At 40.8% G+C, this 22,084-nt stretch overlaps 1 protein-coding gene across 4 annotated transcripts in view; it reads left to right on the forward strand.

Moving 5' to 3' along the window:
* Positions 1 to 22,084, forward strand: part of LNX1 (ligand of numb-protein X 1) — a 359,863-nt gene that overhangs the window by 168,827 nt on the left and 168,952 nt on the right. For all 4 annotated transcript variants that reach the window (XM_050947563.1, XM_050947562.1, XM_050947565.1 and 1 more), the window contains one exon: positions 7,284 to 7,383. The gene's annotated coding sequence lies outside the window, so the exon portion shown is untranslated. The remainder of the gene's footprint in view (positions 1 to 7,283; positions 7,384 to 22,084) is intronic.

Below are 22,084 nucleotides of genomic sequence, written 5' to 3' on the forward strand. Positions count from 1 at the left end.
TATTGTGCTTAATAACCAGATATTTCTGTGTTTGTTTTATTTAAAGATAAAATGAACCTTTTAGTCCTGGTTCGAATAATAATAAAATACAAGTTTGTCATTCCCATGCATATCCCATATCTTGCACAAATACAGACAAAGCATAAATATAAAGGTCCAAGTTCTCTGCTGGCACAATTCTGTTGACTTCAGTGGAATTACACTAGCAGAGAACTTGGCTCTAAGACTTGTTTTGGGGGAAGGTGTCAGGTTCTGGCCTATTCAAGCAAGAACTTTCATAGACATCAGTATCTAAAAGCTTATCTGCAAAGTGGGTTAGAAATTAGTGGAAAGAATATTCTTGTGAATGAAAATGTTTTGACCTTTTTCCTTGTATGTAAAGGAATACGACATGTTTATAATCAGTGACACCAGAACTAAGGCCATGAGCCAGGATCCAAGGCTCATTTATATCAGCTTTAAACCAACCTAATTTCAGTCACTTAACAGAGTCCCTTGTTTTAAACCAGTATACGGCTTGATCCTGCATCATTTCAGTCAATGGGAGTTTTCCCATTGACTTCAATGGACATAGGATTGGTGAGTTCAAAATCAGACCCCTGTGTCTTTCAGAGCTCAATCCTGCATGTTATGAAATGCCTCATTGAAGGTGAGGATGTTCATTAACTCTAAGGAGGCACTCAGTACCTCATAAGATGAAGCTCTAAATACAGTAGGTGAAATCCTGGCTCCTTTAAAGTAAATGGGGATCACTGACATTGATTTGAATGTGGCCAGGATTTCACCCAGTGAATCACAAAAGAAACACAATAGATGCAGGTGTTGTATTGTCACACTTCAGAGCAACTGTACCTGTATTCCCAGTCCATGGTACTTCCACGGCACCTGCTCTAGGTCCCAGGTCTTCAGTTGTCACCTCTCTTGGGCATGAGTGGTGACAACCATGGGTGGGTGGGTGGGAAGGTGTCTCTCTTTCTCTCTCTCTCTCTCTCTCTCTCTGCTAATCAGGGATTTTTCAGGCTGCACAGTTCCTTGCCTATAATGTGATACTGCCAGCAAGCCAGACTGCCAAAACAGGCCAGCGTCTGTGCTTTGCTTCCTCTTCGAAGGCTGTGAACAATATAATTGCCAATAGATACTAGTTACCACACTGCCCTTTCTAAACAAGCACATTTATTCTTAAGGTGAAAGCCTTCCGGAGAAAACATTTAAAACAATAAAAGTTCCTATATACATGCTAAAAGCTTACCAGAGGTCACCTATCAGACTTATGGAGCCTCCATAGGCCAAAGTCCTTCAATCTCTTCTTAGGAAGACTTGGTGTCCTCCTTGGACAGAGGGTTCTGGTCCATTTGCTGAATCAGAAGGAAGGCTGAGTCCACTTAAACGAAGGCTATTTGTCCAAAAGTCCTATCTTTGGCTTTTGGCCTCTGGAGAATCCAGTTTGAGCCAATATATGTGAGCCTCTGCGGGTACCTCTTGGGAGGTGTTACAATCTGAGTGAATTTGTCTAATCACCCCCTACAATTCTTAGTTCCAGGAGAACTATGGTCACCTTTCCTCATAGAATTACATGGCCCACAGTGATATGCAAACTTAATATGACAAGATCTTCCAAAGATATTGCAGGAAATTGCCATATCTGTCACAGTACACGCTTATGAAAATAAGGAAATCTTACATTCTCTGTTCTCTCTGGCTTGGTGTTAATTTGTTTGCCTGGCCCTCTGAGTACTGTACAAGCACTTTGATTTGTTTTTTTTCATTTGTACAATGAAATGTAATCCAGATAACTCTCTTATTTCTGGTTAGTGTCAAAGAACTGTAGCAACTCCCCAAATGTGTGTCTAATAAAGATGGGGGAGGATCACAGTGCACAAATCTGGTGCAATTTCTTCTCTAATGTAAACAGAGGACTCGCATTCAGCTTGTCAGGCTCAGCAGCAGCTCCTCCTCCACTACATGGGAATGCATAGGAATGGCAATTTATTTGAAAAATATATTTATTTGAATAATGGGTTTTGTATTACACAGAGTATAGATTCTCTTGATCCCATACTTGCAGCTGTGACAAAGTAAAAGCATGGGTGTGGTTGCCTGGTGGCCGGCCAGGAGGATAGAGTACAAGAGGGGAGATGAAATAACATTTACACTTACAGTAACTGTTTAAAAATGTAACTGAGTTCTGCCTAATCCTCAGAAGTCCAATTTGGGAATCCAAATTGTTAGCATTGCGAACAGCTCAACTTTTCTCACCCTGCTTTTGCAAGTATCAGAGGGTAGCCGTGTTAGTCTGGATCTGTAAAAGCAGGAAAGAATCCTGTGGCACCTTATAGACTAACAGACGTTTTGGAGCATGAGCTTTCGTGGGTGAATACCCACTTCCTCAGATGCATGTAATGGAAATATCCAGGGGCAGGTATATATATGTGTGCTAGCAAGCAAGCTAACGATCTGACCTCGTTATCTCTAGCTTGCTTGCTAGCACACATATATATACCTGCCCCTGGATATTTCCATTACATGCATCTGAGGAAGTGGGTATTCACCCACGAAAGCTCATGCTCCAAAACGTCTGTTAGTCTATAAGGTGCCACAGGATTCTTTCCTGCTTTTGCAGTTATCATTTCCTTCCAGACAAATATAATCACCGAATCAAGGTGTGTGAAGTAACATTTTTTTATTAGACTAACTTCTCTTGGTAACAGACAAGCTTTTGAGCTTACACAGCGCTCTTATAAGAATAATGGGTTCTCTTAACAGTTTTGTGTTAGCACAAAAGCTCATCTCTATCACCAACAGAAGTTGGTCCAATAGAAGAAATTACTTCACCCACCTTCTCTCTCATATCCTGGGACCAACAAGGCTATGACAACAGTGCAAACAAACTTAACTACAGTCATTCTTATCATGAGGGGGAGAGAGGGCAAAGTTTCCACCACCCTTACTTATGTTTGGTAGTACCTTTCTTGGCAAATAATTACATGGATTTCAGTGGGATTGCACATAAGGGACTGCATAGCATGAGGAATGAGTGACAGAATCAGGCTCATTGTGTTCAATAGGAGAAACGAATGCAAATCTAAAGGAAAGTGTTCTAGTTGCAACTCTAATGCCATGTGCTGTAACCCCAGTAAACATCCACAAGCTAAGCAAGATCAGGCTTGCATTGGAGAACTTCACAGAGAACACAGGTACCGCATGAGGAAGTGACAGTGATTCCAAAGCTGGTGTTCCTCCCTCTGAGTCAGTACTGAAACTGTACCCTGTACCATTTGAGTGAGACACTGTGCTGCTAGAGCTGCTGTCTGGCTGATGAGATATAAAACTCAGGTCTTGAACCCATGCAGTCTTCAAAACACTACTTATAAGAGTATTGGGTGTTAACCCCTGTATCCTATTAATTCCAGCTCAAGTAATTATTACATTCTGCCTACCTAAATTCCTCCTACAATATCAAGTGGCTATGATCATATTCTTCATTTCATTCACTAAACTGCAGTGTAGTGCTGTTATGCATGGCTGAACAGCTGATACAGTCCACCACAGAGGTGGCTTTATTTCGGTTGTGAGTGAAGTAGCTATCATATATCCCTTACCTATGTTAAAAGAGTGTTGTGCAGCTTAGTTACTTGTAAAGTGCTAAAGATGTGCCATGTATTATTTTACTAGGAATAACTATCCTCTTAAATGTCAGTCTAAATACTTTGCTTGGCTACTTAGATTGATTCACCATAGATTATTATATGAAGAACAGATGATTGACACTGAGCCCAAGTAAGGCAGCAGTGGTTATGCTGTTGGGACAGATGGAAACACTTTGAAGACTGCAGCCATGGTGCGGTCTCCTTTGCTTGAAGGTGCACACCCTTAGTCGGTCAGTTCAGCCTATCGTTTAGGAGTGCTCCTGGATTCCTGGGTGGCAATGATCTCTCACATAGCAGCATTTGCAATTAATGCTTTCTACCATCTCTGTTCCATGCTGGTAGATGATTCATAGAGTTTAAGGCCAGAAGGGACTATTAGATCATGTAGTCTGACCACCTGTATATGACAGGCTATTAAATTTCACTCAGTTATCCCTGTACTGAGCCCAATAACTTGTTTGGTTAATGCATATCTTCCAGAAGGACATCCAGTCTTGATCTGAGAACTTTAGGAGATCCACCACTTTCTCTTAGTAGTTCATTCCTATGGTTAATCACCTGACCTGCATGATTAAAAATGTGTGCCTTATTTCTCATTTGAATTTGTCTGGCCTCAGCTTCCAGCCAGTGGTTCCTGTTATGCCTTTCTCCAGTAAATTAAAGAGCCCATTAATACCCAGTGTTATATCCCTGAAAAAGTACTTGTACATTATAACCAAGTCACCTCTCAATTTTCTTTTTGGTATACTCAACAAACTGATCTCTTGAAGTCTCTCAGGATAAGGCATTTTCTCCATTCCCTCAGATAGAGAGTATGCAGAAAAGAGCTAAAAAAATTTATTTAGAAACACCCTCTTTAGAATGTGGACCCCAGAACTCTGTGCAATATTCCAGTAACAATCTCACCAATCCCATATACAGAGGTAAAATCACCTCCCGATTGCTGCTACTCCTGTTTATGCATCAAAGGATCTCATTAGCCTTTTTTGCCATGACATAGCACTGGGAACTCATCATCATGTTCTATTGTCCACTGTGGCCCCTAAATCCTTTTCAGAGTCTCTGCTTTCCAGGATAAGCTCCCTATTCTCTAGTTCAAGCCTGCTTTCCTTGTTCCTAGATGGATATCCTTGCATTTGGTGGTATTTAAATATACTGTATTTTGTTTATTAAGTCTAGTTTATGAAGCTATCTAGATTATTCTGTATGACTGCCTGGTATGACAGCTTCATTCCACTGGCCCAGTGGAGCTCTCTACAATAAGAATAAATCTTGTCTGAGACCGAGCTTTCTCAGGGGCCAGTTTAAGACTGTGGAATGAAATTCCACAGGAATGAAGGACTACCACAAACGTCACCACCTTCTGCTCTGTAAGTGCAAGGCGTGCAATTTTCAACTGCCTCCTCTAATGGGGAAACAGAGCAACATACGTATTTTAAAAAAATCAAAACACGCCCCCCCCCAATAAACCATACCAAGCACACACAATTCTCCCTCTGGGAAAAGGATGAGAGGAAAAAATAAACCACATGTAACAGATGTCAGTCCACATCACTAATGCACTACAGGAAGCTGCTTACATACTATGGTGATGAGGGCAGTATAAGAATCTATATAAAATAGAAGGCAGTTGTTCAACTTCTCCAATGCACTGTTACATTTCCCTCATTTTGGGATCACTGGAAATTGTTTATCTGAGACCCTAATGAGGCAATGTCACCAGATGTTCACTATTGTATTTCTTGGAAGTATTGTGTGAGAGGATACAAGGCTCTGTGGTCTAGATATACTTTACCTTAAATATCAGTTTTATATTGTAAAAGCATGTACCAGTGTGTTTTGTTTGCCTTTTCAGTGAGATTATGTGCTTCTATTATTATGAAAATATTCTAATCAAACATAAGTTTATACAACTGAAGTGTACTAGTGTTGTTTGGATAAGAGAGTCCCCCTGGAGAGAGTATAGATTGTATTTACTTTAAACTCTCCTAAAGACTATATTTTCTTTTTGTAATTCAGCATGCAATTTTAAAAGAATTTTCTGATTTAAAAATCTGGCATGTTCCTTGATGCCTTTTAACTAGGGCATGAATAGTTTCTTTTCTTCACAGGCTGTTAGAGCATTGGCTTAGTTTAAATGAACCAAACAGTAAACCTTCCATGGAACATCAGCATGGCGTTTACAGTATCAAACAGTCAGAAATCTGGAAGTGATTCAGTACACCGGGCAGCAACCTTTGATTTTATTTTATTTTTATTTGGGGGGGGCGCGGTTAGTAAAGAAAACTGTTTGGACGTTCAAATCAGTGCATGTTAATTATTAGGAAAACTTTCTATCTTTTATTCACTAAATAAATCCTATCCATCAACTGTGCTGACAGCATCATCCAAAATGAATGAGTGTATTGTTTTAATTATCAGATGGCAGCTTTAAAAGTGCAATGTAATTCTGAAACTGATCTGTTCCAAGATCAGCAACGTACACAGAATAGTTCCAAAACACGCTTTTTAAACATTTCAGCTCAAAATCTTCTCTTAATGACTACAGTTTCACAAGATATTCTAGTCCGAAGCATATAGTCAAATCAAAACCCTTGTGGGTTTTTCCCATTATCTCCTTCCCCATGCCAGACATATCATCTGCTCACTTGTAATATTATCAGAATTTGTCCATCTGTACTGAAGTGTGTGTTCTCAGGATAGCAAGACTGTCACAGTTTGGGGTCACTCAGGCCAGTAAGGGGTTCAGTCAACATCTGCCTTGTAACCCTGGGTGTCTCCTGGCCAGGGGCAGCTCTAGGTATTTTGCTGCCCCAAGCATGGCAGGCAGGCTGCCTTCGGCGGCTTGCCTGCGGGAGGTCCCCGGTCCCGCGGATTGGGCGGCACGCCTGCGGGAGGTCCACCGAAGCCGCGGGACCAGCGGTCCTTCCGCAGGCATGCCGCCGAAGGCAACCTGCCTGCCGCTCTCGCAGCGACCGGCAGAGCGCCCCCCGTGGCTTGCCACCCCAGGCACGCGCTTGGCTTGCTGGTGCCTGGAGCTGCCCCTGCTCCTGGCCGTGCAGCTTGGTTCAGAGCTCTGACCCGAAAAGCTTATTAGCACCCCACAAGTCTCACCATGGTTTTGCCCATCTTGGATGCTCCTTGCAGAGTGACCTTAGTTTTATGATTATGAATCCTGGTTGGGGCTGAAAGGATACTATGAGCAGGACACCCACCCCAGAGTGCATGGGGCAGTGTCTTCTGCCTCATGTTCCTGAGTTCTACAACCAACAGTTCCTTTTCTGTGCCCCTCTCTACTCCCTCACCGTACACCACTCACAGTGGTGGTAACTACTAAGGGAACTGGAAACCCTAATTAAGCCCAAACTCCCACACTGCAAGCCCGTACCCTTGCCACATCTATCTTCGGTTAATGATTTTTTCCCAAGAACCAAAGAGGCAGGATCAGGTACAAAATAAAAACAGTTTATTAAAGGACCACCAACAACTATACTCGATGAGGAAACAGGAAAATCACTTGGATGTTAGCAATACAAACAGGCTTTAAGCCAAGAACCCAAAACCATACACCACCGGGAGTGGGTAAGACAGATTAAAGGCGTTAACACATCACCATTCTTCTTGTTGTTTACACAGGACCCTGGACACACTGGAACTAAGGACACCACCAGGACCACAGGACATCAAAGGACAGGAGCCACAAACATGAACACCAGGATACTCAGGACAGGATCAGGTAAGCTATCTTCTTCCTTCTCAACTTGCCACATCGTCTCAGCAAGGTATAGATCTTGGCACTGGGCTGCCTCTATGATGGACAGCAGCTGTCACAAGGCACTGTAATCTTTTATCACCTTTAGTTGCCAGGCAGGATTCTCTAGGTCACTTCATCCTTTCCTGCCCAAATGTACAAAAAGTACCAATACTTCCTGCCAAAGTGCTGTTGCTAGGCAGATTATAGACAAGGGGGAACAAGAAGAGGGAATACAATATGGAGGGTGAAGTACAACTCAAGGAAACCAACATGGCGAACTGAAATTTCCTTACGGTGGTTGTCCCTGATCAGTGATGACCCAGGGTTTAGAGGTGCATCTGTGTGAATTCACTCCCACCCAGGGAAGAAGGCACTTCGCTTGTTTTGCTATCTGAGCACTTGCTCTGACTGGCCATTCCGTCAGCCACAGTTCCTTTCCTCCTGGCTGCCCCACGAGCAGCTTGTCGCCTTGCCAGGTGCTCATTCACTGGCCAACCGTCAGTCACCTTCAGCTGCCACTTGCCTCTCTGCTGTGACCTCTGCACATCAGTCTGTTAGTGATTTTCAGCTCTTTTCAGGCTAGGCAGAAACACTGCCCCATCACAAGTGATTTCAGCTCTCATTTGACCACTTTAACATAACAAAAAGGCTCCTAATGAAGCCTCTTTTAGTTCTATCTTTGAACAGTGGGGAGGAACAGGTTAAACCAGATTGGGGATCCTTAGGGAGAGTCCACATCTCCTGGCTGAGACACCTCTCCCCACCCCTCTTACTTTCACAGACGTCTGTCATTGGAGCCCCTGGCTTAACAAATTCCTTTCAGCTGAGGGTGACCCTTCAGTCAGGACAAGCTCAGCACAGTTCTCCTCTCCTTTAGTCATACAATGAAGATAACATTTCACTACCCCTGCATTTAATTAAAGTTAATGTTTAAAATTAAATAGACACAAGTTAAGAGGGAAGGTACTGTACATCTGGGATCAGGCTTGAGTTATAAGGGATTACAGGTATCGGTTGCAAGGGTGAAGGGATACATACATATTGCATAACTGGCATAAACCCGGATTGGACTGCAAGAGTTTTTAAAGTGTCAGTGGATAAGTGGGCTTGGGTACGCCACCCATGGAATGTATAAGGAGTCCAAGTCGGTATCAGGGTAGCGAATGAGTACATGGGTGGGGTGCATCCCTTGCTTTGTCTGGGAAGGAAGTGGGTTATTTGTAATCCCAATATCTGCCACAGCTGATCACTTGGAGCTACACAACTCCTGTCTGCTAGATAGTGCCATAACAAGGACGAGGCGAATGAGGCACTTGCCTCAGGCACGCAAAGTGGAGGGGCGCAGCTCTACCGCGATCGGCGGTGCTTCGGAAGCAGCTCTACCACCACCGCTTCTTTGGTGACAGGTTCCTGAGTCCCTCTTGGAGGGAAGGACCTGCAGTCAAATTGCCACCGCCACTTCATTCTTCAGCGGCAATTCGGCGGGTCCTTCTTTCCGAGAGGGACTCGGTGACCTACTGCCAGAGAGCCTGGAGACAGCCCTTGCCTTGGGCACAAAAATTCCTTGTTATGACTCTGCTGCTAGATACCTGCGCAGAGTAGCTGTGTTCATGTAAATACAGTTTACTCCTGAAAGTCTCTCCCTCTTCCGAACTAGCTGTCAGGGGAGAGTTCATTCAGACCCTGCTTACATCAGCATGATCTAATAATACAATATAGAGGGAATTTGGAACTTCACATATAAGGTTAACACATGCATTTTACAATGATATTAATAACCATCATGTTGTTAACTCTCACATAATACCTCTCAAGGCGTATTTTGTGCACACGGTATTGCAGTAGTGTGCAGGCAGCAGGCTCCAGCTGTGTAGCAGCAGTGCTCCAGTCACAGGCTCTGGCCCCCCAACTGCAGGGCCTGGCAAACTCCATCCCCTGACCCATCACCCCAGGCCCCCACTGCCTCCCTATCCACCTCCCCACCCAAGGCTTAATTATCCCCCAGCTTGCCAGGGCTGAGAAGCCTGCTGTGAAAAGTGTTATTAACAAACGTACAAATATCATTTTTCACAGAAACAAACTTACTAGCTACCAAGTTCTAAAATAAAAAGGCAACCAAAAAAGCAAAAGAAACAAGAACACAATAACATGCAAAGCACCTTATCTGTGTTTCTGTCCTGTTGAAGTCTTGTAAAGAACAGAGACAACTGAACATTATTTTTATTATTCAGTCTGCAAAAAAACCCTTACATAAATAAATTACTATGATTTGGATGTGTGTATGTTCATATTTGTTTTTCCTACAGTTAATTAAGTATTTTAGGAAAAATTGTCATAGTGGAAACCAACAAGAGCCCACCAAAAAATTTGTTGTGAGAACCCCTGGCCTATGGTCACAACTGTACAATATAGTAATATCATATGGACATGTAAAGATTTGTGTGTGTAACCTACCCCATTAACACTAAAGTGAGTATTCATGAATCACTCTTACCAGGACTTTAGAGGAGCATAAGCCCCTGAGGGTATATTTTCATAGCAGCATGTAGTATTTTTTATAAATGACTCCTATTGAGTTTAATGAGGACGGGGTGGCACTTAGTAAAGATGCATTTGATTTATGTCCAGAATACAGATGTGGCTTTTTATCTCCTCCATATATAACACCTGCACAGGTAACAGCAAAATATATTAAATGTCAAGTATATGACACAATTAATCCATTTTCAAAACATGACTATAAATATATGATTAGTATAATTTCAGCATATCCCCATAGAGCTTCATTATTCTCAAAAGCTGCCATTCATGGTATTTAACATAATTTGTTTCATAGTCTGAAAGTATATTTTCAGAAATATGTTTATATTTCTTCCAGATGAGTCACTTTTCTCTCTGTCTGTGCTAGGATCGCACGCTTAAGATTCATGGGTAACTGAGTACTGGGGTATTTTAACCTAACCTAATGCTGGAAAATCCTGCAATGGTTTATGTGGGGATTTTTATTTTTATTTTTTGGGGGGAGGGGGCTTGCCTGGTTTTTGTTTTGTTTTTTTTTTAATTTTTCAATATTGTTGTTCTACCTGTGCTTTTATCCTGACTTTACTCTAGCCATGCCCTGATATTTGCCACCTAGATACTCCACATTTATTATTGCTATAAACCATAATGAAAATGTCCTTCAAGGAAACCAAACAGGGAGGGACAGTCTTAGATTTTGAGGGGTCATGTGCTTGATAAGCCACACAGACTTTTAATACTGAGTGGCTGGAGGATTTCCTTAGTTGAGGCCAGGACCATAGGTGTGAACAAGTAGACACAGAATGTATTTCTTTGAAGCTCCATCCACAAACTTCACCCTAATGAGGCACCTGCAACCTTCCTTCTTGGGACACCAGATCTTCCTCCTCCAGCCTACAGGACTAGAGCTCTTGTCCTTCCTGCTTTTCCTCACACATATTCTGAAAAATATTTTTCTGGCCCAACAGTGTCTGTGTTGAATCCTGTTGTGTTATCCCTCCATGTGGATGATCGCCTTCTCTTCCTTCTGGATCCAGGAATCTTGGGAGATATGGTCTCTGACCACTAGTCTCTTTTTTTTTCCTGGCTATAACTGACTGACTGTCTCCAAATTAGATGACTTTGCTAGCTGGGCCTGCTCCAATACTTCTTTCAGGCTTATCTATAGGAGAAGACAAGTAGTTATTTCTTTGTATTGGCCCCTAGTACAGGTAGATGTCTCTTTCAGGACAAACTACCAATTACTTACGCACCCAAAAAACTATAAAAGCCTGCCTAAACCCTCACTCATTCATAAAGCAGATAGACATTGACATATAAGAGCAGCATAGTAGCCAAACCACTGCAGGGCTGCTATTCTCTCTGAGTCCTTGCTCCAGCCATTAATACTATGCATGAATCAAACAAATTAAAAGCAGATGGAGCAGGAGATGGGCTGGATCTTGGGGGAAAAAGTAATAATTTTTTAAGAAAGTTGAATAGAGCAGCTGCAAGTGCATACTCAGTATATGCTTACTGTTGGCTCTGAGACTAGAGTTGGTTATTCTTCCTTTACTGGGGAATGGAAGCATTCAGCATTTTAAACTTACCATAGAATGGGTAGATTATGGAAGTGATATGAAAGGAAGAGTAGATTATGAAAGCTAGAGCAACTGTCTCTCTCCTAAAAGGTACTTGTGTTTGGGGAAAGGTAGTAAGGTTCAGAAACAAATTAGAAAAAAAAAAATGACCTGAGCCATATTAAAAGCTAAGAAACTTATTTAAATTTGGATGTTCAAGATGGAATCACCTTTTTAGCTTCAGAAAGACCTCCATTCCCCACAGAAAAGTAGACAACAGTCGCCCCATGAAACATAAGACAGAGGTATTGCATCAATAGAACAAAACCTTATTGACTGATCAATGATTCACAGGGCAGAAGAAACTTCTGATTAATCTCATTCAAGGTGTCAGGACACCACAGTACTTATTTCTTGTGATCACCATATAGCCAGCACGGTAAATCTATAGAAGGAGTAAAGAATTTTCATCTCTTATTGCTAGTTTTTCTTTACATTTTATTGTTTACATACAATGTGAAACAGTATTAGAGAAATATTTTAGAAAGATTCCAGCCGTAAGGAAGGCATCTTCCCTTGTTTGCTAGTTCAGTGCAATGCTACCAGTCTGGTTGCTGCATAGTCTTTTTAAGAGCTATTTAAGTCCTCAACTGACTGAAAGTGAAAAAAATCTGTTTCATATTTTTCCACACAATATATTATGTTTACCCTTTTAATATAATAAAAAAAAACTTGCTTATAATGTGGATTGATTCAAATAAGGGAATTCTTCAAGTTTCCAGATTCACAAATAGTCCTTCCTGAGTGGTTAACTGTTCCCATATTTATAGACAAAAGAGAGAGAAGTAATTACAGAAGAGATTTTGAATATTATCCTAGACGTTAATAGCTTTTAATTCTAATAAAGGATTTCTCGAGTTACGCTGTATTCTGCAGTTCTCTTCTAACTGTCTGCATGGGAAATAAGAATTACATTGGATCAGTTGTGTGGAAAGAGGATTTAATCTTTAAGCTCCGAAGTGGTTTGTTTGCTTTTGCCTTGTAAATCACTGAAGTTGTATCACTAACCTTGGGACTGGATCCTCGGCTATGCCATTTAACATAAAAGACCCAGAAACTCAGCTAATGTAAACTGGCATGGTGTCATTGGTTTAATTGGAACTGCACTGATGTGTATCAAATACATATAGTGCCTTTTATGTTTAAGGGTATGTCTATATGGCAGTGTAAGCTCAGGGTCTCTGGGACTCAAGCCCACAGGGCTGGTGTTTGTAAGCCTGGGCTTGAGCATCCTCACTGAATATTGACAGTAGGTTTAGCGTTTCTGAACATGGGTTGCTGTCTCCCACACTTACACGTCTACACTGCACTATGCAAGCCCAAGTCAAGCCATCTTATCCCAGGCTTCCAAGTTCTTTCCCCAGCTTCAGCTGCTCATAATTCACTGTGAGAAAACTTGACAGTCCATCCTGCTGCAATTTACAGAATGTTGTCACTGCCTGCCAACACATCCAGCTGAGCTGTCTTTTAGGCCCACCTGCTCCTAGCAACCGGAGTCAGTGGTTTGTTTGAAGAAATTGTCTTGCCCAGGCTTTCGCTCCAATTTCAAGAAATGGGCAGAGCATCCATAAGAACATAAGAATGGCTGTGCTGGGTCAGACCAGGGGTCCATCTAGCCAAGTATTCTGTCTTCCAACAATGCCTGATATCAGATGCTTCAAAGTAATCCATAACCTGTCATCCAGTCCCAGTTTCTGGCAGTCAGAGGTTTAGGAACATGAAGAGCAGGGGGTTGCATCCCTGATCATCTTGGCTAATAGCCAATGATAGATAAATTCATGGAGGATAGGTCCAGTTCTTTTTTGAACCCAGTTATACTTTTGGCCTTCACAACATCCCCTGGCAATGAGTTCCACATGTTGACTGTGCATTGTATGAAGAAGTACTTCTTCATGTTTGTTTTAAATCAGCTGCCTATTAATTCCATTGGCTGACTCCTAGTTGTTGTATTATAGGAAGTGGTAAATTACACTTTCTTGTTCACTTTCCCCACATCATTCATGATTTTATAAACCTCTGTCATATAAACCCTTAGTAGTCTCTTTTCTATGATGTGCTATCCCAGTCTTTTTAATCTCTCCTCAGATGGAAGCTGTTCTATATCTCTAATCATTTTTGCTCCCTTTCTCTGTACTTTTTCCAATTCTAACATCTTTATTGAGATGAGGTGACCAGAACTCTTCACGGCATTCAAGAGGTGGGCGTACCATGGATTTTTATAGTAACAGTATATTTTCTGTTCTGTTTTCCTAATAGTTTCTAATATTCTGTTATCTGTTTCGAATGCTGCTGGAAGTTGAGCTGACATTTTCAGAGAACTGTCCACAAAGATTCCAAGATCTCTTTTTGAGTGGTAACAGATAATTTAGACTCCATCATTTTGTGTGTATAGTTGGGATTATGTTTTCCAATGTGCATTACTTTGCACTTACCAACATTGAATTTCATCTGCCATTGTGTTGCTCAGTTACCCAGTTTTGAGAGATCCCTTTGTAACTCTTCACATTCAGCTTTGGACGTAATGATCTTGTAATATTTTGTACCATCTGCAAACTTTGCCATTTCACTGTTTACCCCACGTTCATTTATCCATATGTTGAACAACATAAGTCCCAGTACACATCCTTAGGGAACCCCATTATTTACCTCTCCATTGTGAAAACCAACTATTTATTCCTACTCTTTGTTTCCTGTCTTTTAACTAGTTACTTATCAATGAGAAGATCTCCTCTCTTATTCCATGACTGCTTATTTTGCTTAAAAGCCTTCAGTGTGGGACGTTGTCAAAAACTTTCTGAAAATTGAAATACACTATATCCACTGGATCACCCTTCTCCACATTTGTTGACCCTCCCAAAGAATTCTAATAGATTGGTGAGGCATGATTTCTCTTTACAAAAGCTATGTTGACTCTTCCCCAATGTATAGTGATTTTCTGTGTGTCTGATCATTCTGTACTTTACTGTACTTTCAACCAATTTACCTGGTACTGATGTTAGACCGAGTGGCCTGTAATTGCTGGGATTGCCTCTGGAGTATTTTTAAAATATCAGTGTTACATTAGGTGTCCTCCATTCAGCTGATACAGAGGATGATTTAAGCAATAGATTACATACCATAGTGAGGAGTTCTGCAGTTTCATATCTGAGTTCCTTCAGTATTCACTGAATACCATCTGCTCCTGGTGACTTATTACTGTTTAATTTATCAATTTGTTCCTTAACCACCTCTATTGACACCTCCATCTGGAAAAGATCCTCAGATTTGTCACCTAACAAGAATAACTCAGCTGTGGAAATCTCCCTCACATTCTCTGTAACAAAGACTGATGCAAATAATTCATTTTGCTTCTCTGCAATGTCGTTGTTTTCCTTGAATATTCCTTTAGCACTTTGATTATACAGTGGCTCCACAGATTGTTGGTTTGGCAGCATTCCTGCTTCTGATGTACTTACAAAAATTAATAGCAATTTTTTTAGTCTTTTGCTAGATGCTCTTCAAATTGTTTTTGACCTCTTATTATATTTTTACACTTGGCTTGCCAAAGTTTTTGCTCCTTTTTATTTTCCTCACTAGGATTTGACTTCCAATTTTTAGAGGATGCCTTTTTGCCTCTAGCCACTTCTACTCTGTTTAGCTATGGTGGTGGTTTTTTGGTCCTCCTTGCTGCTGCTGTTGTTTTCGGCTATGCATATAGTTTGAGCTTCTAGTGATTTTTTTTTCAAAGTTTCCATGCAGCTTTCAGGCATTTCACTCTTATGATGAGTCCTTTTAATTTCTGTTAAACTAGCTTCCTCACTTTTGTGTAGTTCCCCCTTTTCAAGTTAAATGCTACCATGGCGAGTTTCTTTGTTATTTTACTCCTACAAGGATGTTACATTAAATTACATTATAGTTGTAAGTGATAAGTGATTATTTCCTCTATTCGGCAGTGGTGAGGCCACATCTGAGGTATTTCGTCCAGTTTTGGAGTCCCCAATACAGAAAGGATATGGACAAATTGGAAGGAGTCCAGCGGAGGGCAACAAAAATGATTAGGGGGCTGGGGCACATGACTTATGAGGAGACACTGAGGGAACTGGGCTTATTTAGCTTGCAGAAGAATTGAGGGGGGATTTGATAGTAGCCTTCAACTACCTGAAATGGGGGTTCTAAAGAGGATGGAGCTCAGCTGTTCTCAGTGGTGGCAGATGACAGAAAAAGGAGCAATGGATTTAAGTTGCAGTGGGGGAGGTCTGGGTTGGATATTAGGAAAAACTATTTCACTAGGAGCGTGGCAAAGTACTGAATTGGGTTACCTAGGGAGGTGGTGGAATCTCCATCCTTAGAGGTTTTTAAGGCCAGCTTGACAAAGCCCTGGCTGGGATGATTTAGTTGGGGTTGGCCCTGCTTTGATCAGGGGGTTGGACTAGATGACCTGAGGTCTCTTCCAACCCTAGTCTTCTATGATTCTATTATTCTAACACAGTATAGAGTTCTCTCTCTGACTATAATTTGCCTGTGTGGTTGAGTTTTATTTATAAACTAAGTTAAATATCTGCTTATGGACTTCATATGCAATTTAATCTTAACTTAAACCTTTATGTGCAGTAAAACACAGGTTATAAGATGGCTTGCTGACTTTTCTTTTTGTGCTTTTTGAAATTGTGTCCAGCACCAGTCTTCCTCCTCCCTTCCCCCTTCTGCTGTTCTAGCCCCCAGAATTATACCTGTGCAGCTCCTAGAGTCTCTCTGGCTGCAGGTATTCTCACTGGCTATAGAAGAGATTGTTTATACATGGTCCAAGCACCAGAGATTCTTGAATGACGTGCATGGTACAATGGAGCTTGGTCAGCTGAATTTTCTCTCTCTCTCACCACCACTAAAGGATACACTTATGCCTTTATATTGAGTTGGGAAAGCCCATATGACTGACTATTGTAGCCGCTCTGTTTAACCAAAACCAAAGTGTGCTGACAGTAGCAGGATCTTAGAACCCACAAAAAGGAGACTGCCAACTTGTAAAAACTCTTCACTAGTAAACGCTAATTTTTAAGTTTATACCAACCAGCTATGTTAACAAAATGATATCCAAAAATAAATGAAGGGCCACCCTAGAGGCTAAGTGGTAGTACTCTGCATTGCCCTGTGGGGAGACTGGCTTGATTCCAATTCCCGTTGTCTTGCTCCCTGAACTGACACTGAAGACCAAATTTTTAAGACATTTAGATGCAGATAGGCATCAGGAGAATGGGGCTGGAGAGAAGGTTTTCAAAAGTCTAAGGTACCTAAATATATTTTAAAATGTGGCCTGGAGTCCCCAGAGAGAGGGGGAGGGATCATCTTGGCTTCCCTCAACAGCAACCTTTATGACTGACTAAGGAGCTGAACGGGCAGGTCCTAATGGAAGCCCCATTCAAGCCCTGCCATTGAAAGAATTTGGTTACCTTGCAGGACCCCAAAGTAAGGTTCCTCCTCTCTCTTGCCCTTCATTGGAGAAGAAGAGAAAAACACAAGCTATAAGTAGTTCTTCAAAACAAGGTAAGCAAACCATGAAGTGGGGCTGTCGGCACTCAGCCAGGTAAGACCTTTGGTCTTGGCACATGACTCCCATTGACGTCATTGGGAGCTCTGAAGCAAGGGTGGTATTGAGCCTGTAGACAGGATGAGGCCAAAAAAAAATGCCCATATGTTCCTATTCTATGATTATTCTACTACATGGCTGGGGAATTTTGTACATCTTAATTTAAATAATTTATGGTCAGAAGCAACACTCTGCAGATTGGCGCTTAATTGTCTTACTGTCCAGCTGCGACTTTTTGCTCCTTACTGCAAGAGGAACATGTGCTAGAGGGTCTATGTATAGTGTAATACTAAGTATGACTGCAGAACAAGTCATTTCTGATTTGTGCAATTTTGTAATGAAAGCAAAACGTGTCTTGTTTAAGATCTGGGGGAGTAACTGGGTTCTCCTGGGACATCAAAGATCCATACACATATGGTCAAAAAGGTGAAGCAGTCTAGCTTCTGTTATACTCAGTGCAAAGTGCAAACACAGGAACCCCACACTCAACAGAAAATCCCCTAAGCTCTGCCAGGCTATGAACTTGTTCCAAGACAGGGGGTTTTTTTTTGGTTTTTTTTTAATGTAACCTCTGTAGAAGGCACTGGAGAACATATAACCCCACATTACAGGGATATGGTTGCTGCAGTATGTGTGTGGATCCGTTGTTTTTTCCTGTTCTTGATTGGCAGACTAACATTATTGTGATCTGTGTTTTCATCAAAGCTTGGCTTCTCCCTCATTCCTTCTCCCACCTACATAGTGAGGCTGGGGGAGACAGGGCTAAAAATGGAGGCCATTTTTCATTCCGAGCTGCCAAGCTGTCTTAAAGCAGCGGGCCACATAGTATCTGTTCTCTATGACATTCCAAAGCTCTGCCAACATTGGTAGCAACACAGATCTGACTGGTCTGGTCACTGCTCCACTTGCTGCAACTCTGTTGTTCAGTTCAGTGATCCCTCCATTACTGAGCTGACCAGACTACAGCCTTTCATTGCTAAGGGTTTTGGGTTGGGGAGGTGTCTGAAAACTATCCTTGTATGTTCTCCAAATTCACCAGTTGTTAAGAAGGGTAGCAGAGATCCAGTGGATTGAGCACGAGGATAATAGTCAAATGACCAGGGCTCTACTCTCAACTGTACCATGACTTAAATGTCCACAAGCCTTTCTGTTTCATTTACCCTATCTGGAGATAAGATGATTAATTCACAGATACATATATGCTAAGCATGTGTTTAAATCAGCATATTATATAATAAATAGTAATACTTTAAGTCTCATATAGGGCTTTCCATGTTTTTGGTGATATTTTTAAGTTGTATTGATTTTTTTTTATACATTTAAATAGCTCACTTTTAAAAATCAGTCCAAATAAGGAACTGGTTTAAAAGCAAACAGGAATCTATTTGTAATCGATGCACAGAGTTGAAATGGGTGATTTTTTTCTTTTTTATGCTGAGCTCCTCCAGATCAGCAGAGAATTTTTTGTTTTAAAAAAAAAATCATTTAAATAAGTAACCAACATGAGATATTTTAAAATAAAGCCTATGTAAGAGGATTTTCAGGGAAGATCATTCTTTTTACTTTCAATTAGTCCTATGGGTTTTACAGCAAAAGTGTCACTTCTCATGTAGAGTATAATGCATGTTGGCGTAAATCACCCAGAGAACTGCTCAATATGTATACGAACAGAATAGCACCTTCTTCACTTTAACTAAAAATCTATGAAAAATTAGGAGTCCATGTACAAGAATAGACCATTCTCAGTCTGAGCACAGGTTGGGGATCCAGGAACAATAAGCTTTTGATTCTGATCCCTGAAACCTCTCTGGCCTTCAGAAGTAATTTAGCTGTTTTGTTCCACTGGTGATAATCAATCATATTTAGCTGTTTCTAGTTATTCACTAAAATCTACTAATTTTCTCAATTTATCTTCTTTTCCTGCATAAGGAATGTCTTAATGGAATTTTTGTTTCTCTCTGAGCTTTTCCCCCTCTCTGTGATTGATCATGAACAGTTTGTGAATGTTACACACACCATATCTGAAATTCAAGCTGCATTAGTTGGTTGTGGTGGGCCGCAAGTCACATGATATTGTTTCTGTTCCCTAATTGGATGAATATACTCACTATCCCCATTATTGGAGGTTTTTAAGAACAGGGTAGATGAACATCCATCAGGGATGATCTAGGTTTACTTTAACTATGCCAGCAAAAATTTTGAGTGTAGACAAGGCATAAGAAGTGTAATTCTGACTGCAAAAGTTGTCAGATTCTTGTCTAGTTCATTTAATTGCGTCTGTGCCAGAACTCTGGCAAGGCGTTTTGGTCTTGATGTGTCAAGCAACAGCTCATCCTATATAAAATACAGTATTTTGCTTGTATAAGTTTTAAAATCTGCTATCCACAAACACTTGCATAGTTTGTGATTTATTATTCTGATTTATTATTAGAGCTAGATGAATAATTCAGTATATTCAGTTTTCGTTTTTCTCTTTGTGAATTGTTGGTAAACAGACAGAAATTCTCAATTTTTATTCATTAAACTTTCTTCAGCAAATAATTCTTGGTCTGCCGATTACGACAAACAGCTATGTAATCTGGAAGGTACACTGTGTTGGTTGGTTACACAAATCATCTAATCAAGGAACAGAAACAATACCATATGACTTAGGTCAGGGGTTCTCAACCCTTTTCTTTCTGAATACCCCACCCCCACTATAAAAACTCCACAGCCCACCTGTGCCACAACTAGTTTTCTGCATATAAAAGCCTGGGTCGGCATTTGTGGGTAGCAAGCAGGGCAATTGCATGGGGCAGCCCACCACAGGGCAGCCCACCACAGTTGCTCAGGCTTTGGCTTCAGCCCCAAGCAGCCAGGCTCAGAGACCCAGGCTTGAGCCCCATGTGGTGGGGCTTCAGCTTTGTGCCCTGGGCTCCAGGGAGTCTAACACTGGCCCTGCTTGGCAGCCCCACTGAAACCTGTTCGTGGACCCCCAGGGTGCCCAGGGCTGAAAATCACTGCCTTGGTAACTAACCCAGTCACTGAATTGTATATTTGATTGTTAATCTTGCAATTTGCAATGCATCCTGCATTGGTTAATGTTAATTGTTAATCATGAATTTGACAATGATGCTTGCAATCAAAATCCATTTTGATAAATTTTCGAGCATCTGAGATAACTTTGCCATTAACCAATATTTGTAATAGTAACCTTAAACATTTAGATCTTCACAAAAAGCAAAGATAAAATGGGTCATGATCATGCCTGATCAATATTCTCTTCAAATGTCAAAGTATATCTGAAAAAATTAACTCTCTTGTCTCAGCTCTGAGTATTAGTAATTTCAGATTTCAGTTTAACAATCAAAAAAATGTTATCCCCAAAATTATTACAAAGGTAAATTTTCAATTCCCCACCCCACCCTGACAGTTCATTTAACAGTTCAAGCCCTAAATAAAAAGTGACTAACTTTAATATTTTAAAGTGGATACCTACACACAATTCTGCTCGGTCAGAAAGGTGGTCTCCTCCCTGAAAAAGATCTTTAGAAAGGTTGTGGAAAGCTACAATGGTTGGCTCTGTCGCTGATGGCATCTGTTGCGCATCTAACCATTGAAACACTAATCAGTCCCATTTATTACGTAGGCTGGAAGTTCACCAGTCAGGTTGTAAATGTCGTTGACCTGATACCACTAGTAGTCAATTCAATTTAAACACTTTCTAATGTCCAAGGAACCATCTATGTACAAAGGAAGGGTAAATGTTGCTGTTTTGTTTTGCCAATAATTACAGTCAGGGATCAATCATAAGCAATGACCAACAATTCTAATTTGCATGTATACCCTGAGGTTTTCTCTTAACAAAGGTGCTATACCTCAGGGCTGTCAGATCTGCAGTAGCATTAATTGACAGGCTGCTTTGGAGTAAGGAACTTACGTATACCCAAGCTATTATGGAGAATATTTACTTTACTCATTAAACAAGTTCTTTATTTACCAGTTGAGGCGTCAGAATAATCCTTTTGCTTCAATAATAGTTTTGCTTCCGTTTTCACTGGTTGACTATCACACTATTTCCTTTGCATGTTTGTGAAAGATTACTGAATATGAGCAGGAAGTAGCCTCTTTTGGACAATCTGCATAAGCTTCCTGCAGAGGTGAGAACAATGCAGTTTTATTAGTTTAAACTTATAAATACTCAGATTGCAGATTCCAAATATCAAATTGTGCCTTGCATTTGTGCTTTTGATGGTAGGTCAAGATGCACAAATAATAAATATTATTTCCTGAATTTTTTAAGTTTATTGCTGGGTTTTTTTAATAATGAATAATAATAAATCAACCATATGAAAGCATCTTTGTGTGAGAGGATGAGTGCAGTTAGGCTACATAGTCAAGCACAATACAGTAGTAACTTACAGTAGATGTCCCATCTTAAAAGATGAGCATTCTGTCCTATCTCTCTTCCTACCTACCCAGCTCACCATCATGGAGGGAATATAATCCATAGTGTGCAGTGTCAAATGTGACTGTTCATTTACTCAGTCAACACTCAGCAGACATACGTAGGTCAATACACTGTTAGACAGACCTGTTATTGGATATATTATACATAGTAATCAGGAATAGAAAATGGTGCTCAGATGCCAGAAGGATCTTGTTGCCACAATGGTTGAGTCACTGGATAAGGGATCAGAAGATCAGGCTTCAAATCCTGTATTGGCTGCAGATTTCCAGTTTAACTTTGGGCAAATCACTTAATCTCTGTGTGTCAGTTCCCCATCTTGAAATGTAGGAGGATAATATTTCCTGTTCCCATCCCTGTGCCTTGCACAATAGAGTGCTACTGTTAATACAAATAATAAATCATGGTTATGTGCATAACTGTCTAGATGGCAGGTTTTCTGGGACACTTTTTAAGGAGGGGAGGGGAAGGAGCATAAGAAAAATTCAGATTTTTCTCATTTAAAAAAAAAAGTCTCATTTCTGGCAGTAGAGA

The sequence above is a fragment of the Gopherus flavomarginatus genome, chromosome 3, assembly GCF_025201925.1.
Source record: "Gopherus flavomarginatus isolate rGopFla2 chromosome 3, rGopFla2.mat.asm, whole genome shotgun sequence".
Classification (NCBI taxonomy): domain Eukaryota; kingdom Metazoa; phylum Chordata; order Testudines; family Testudinidae; genus Gopherus; species Gopherus flavomarginatus.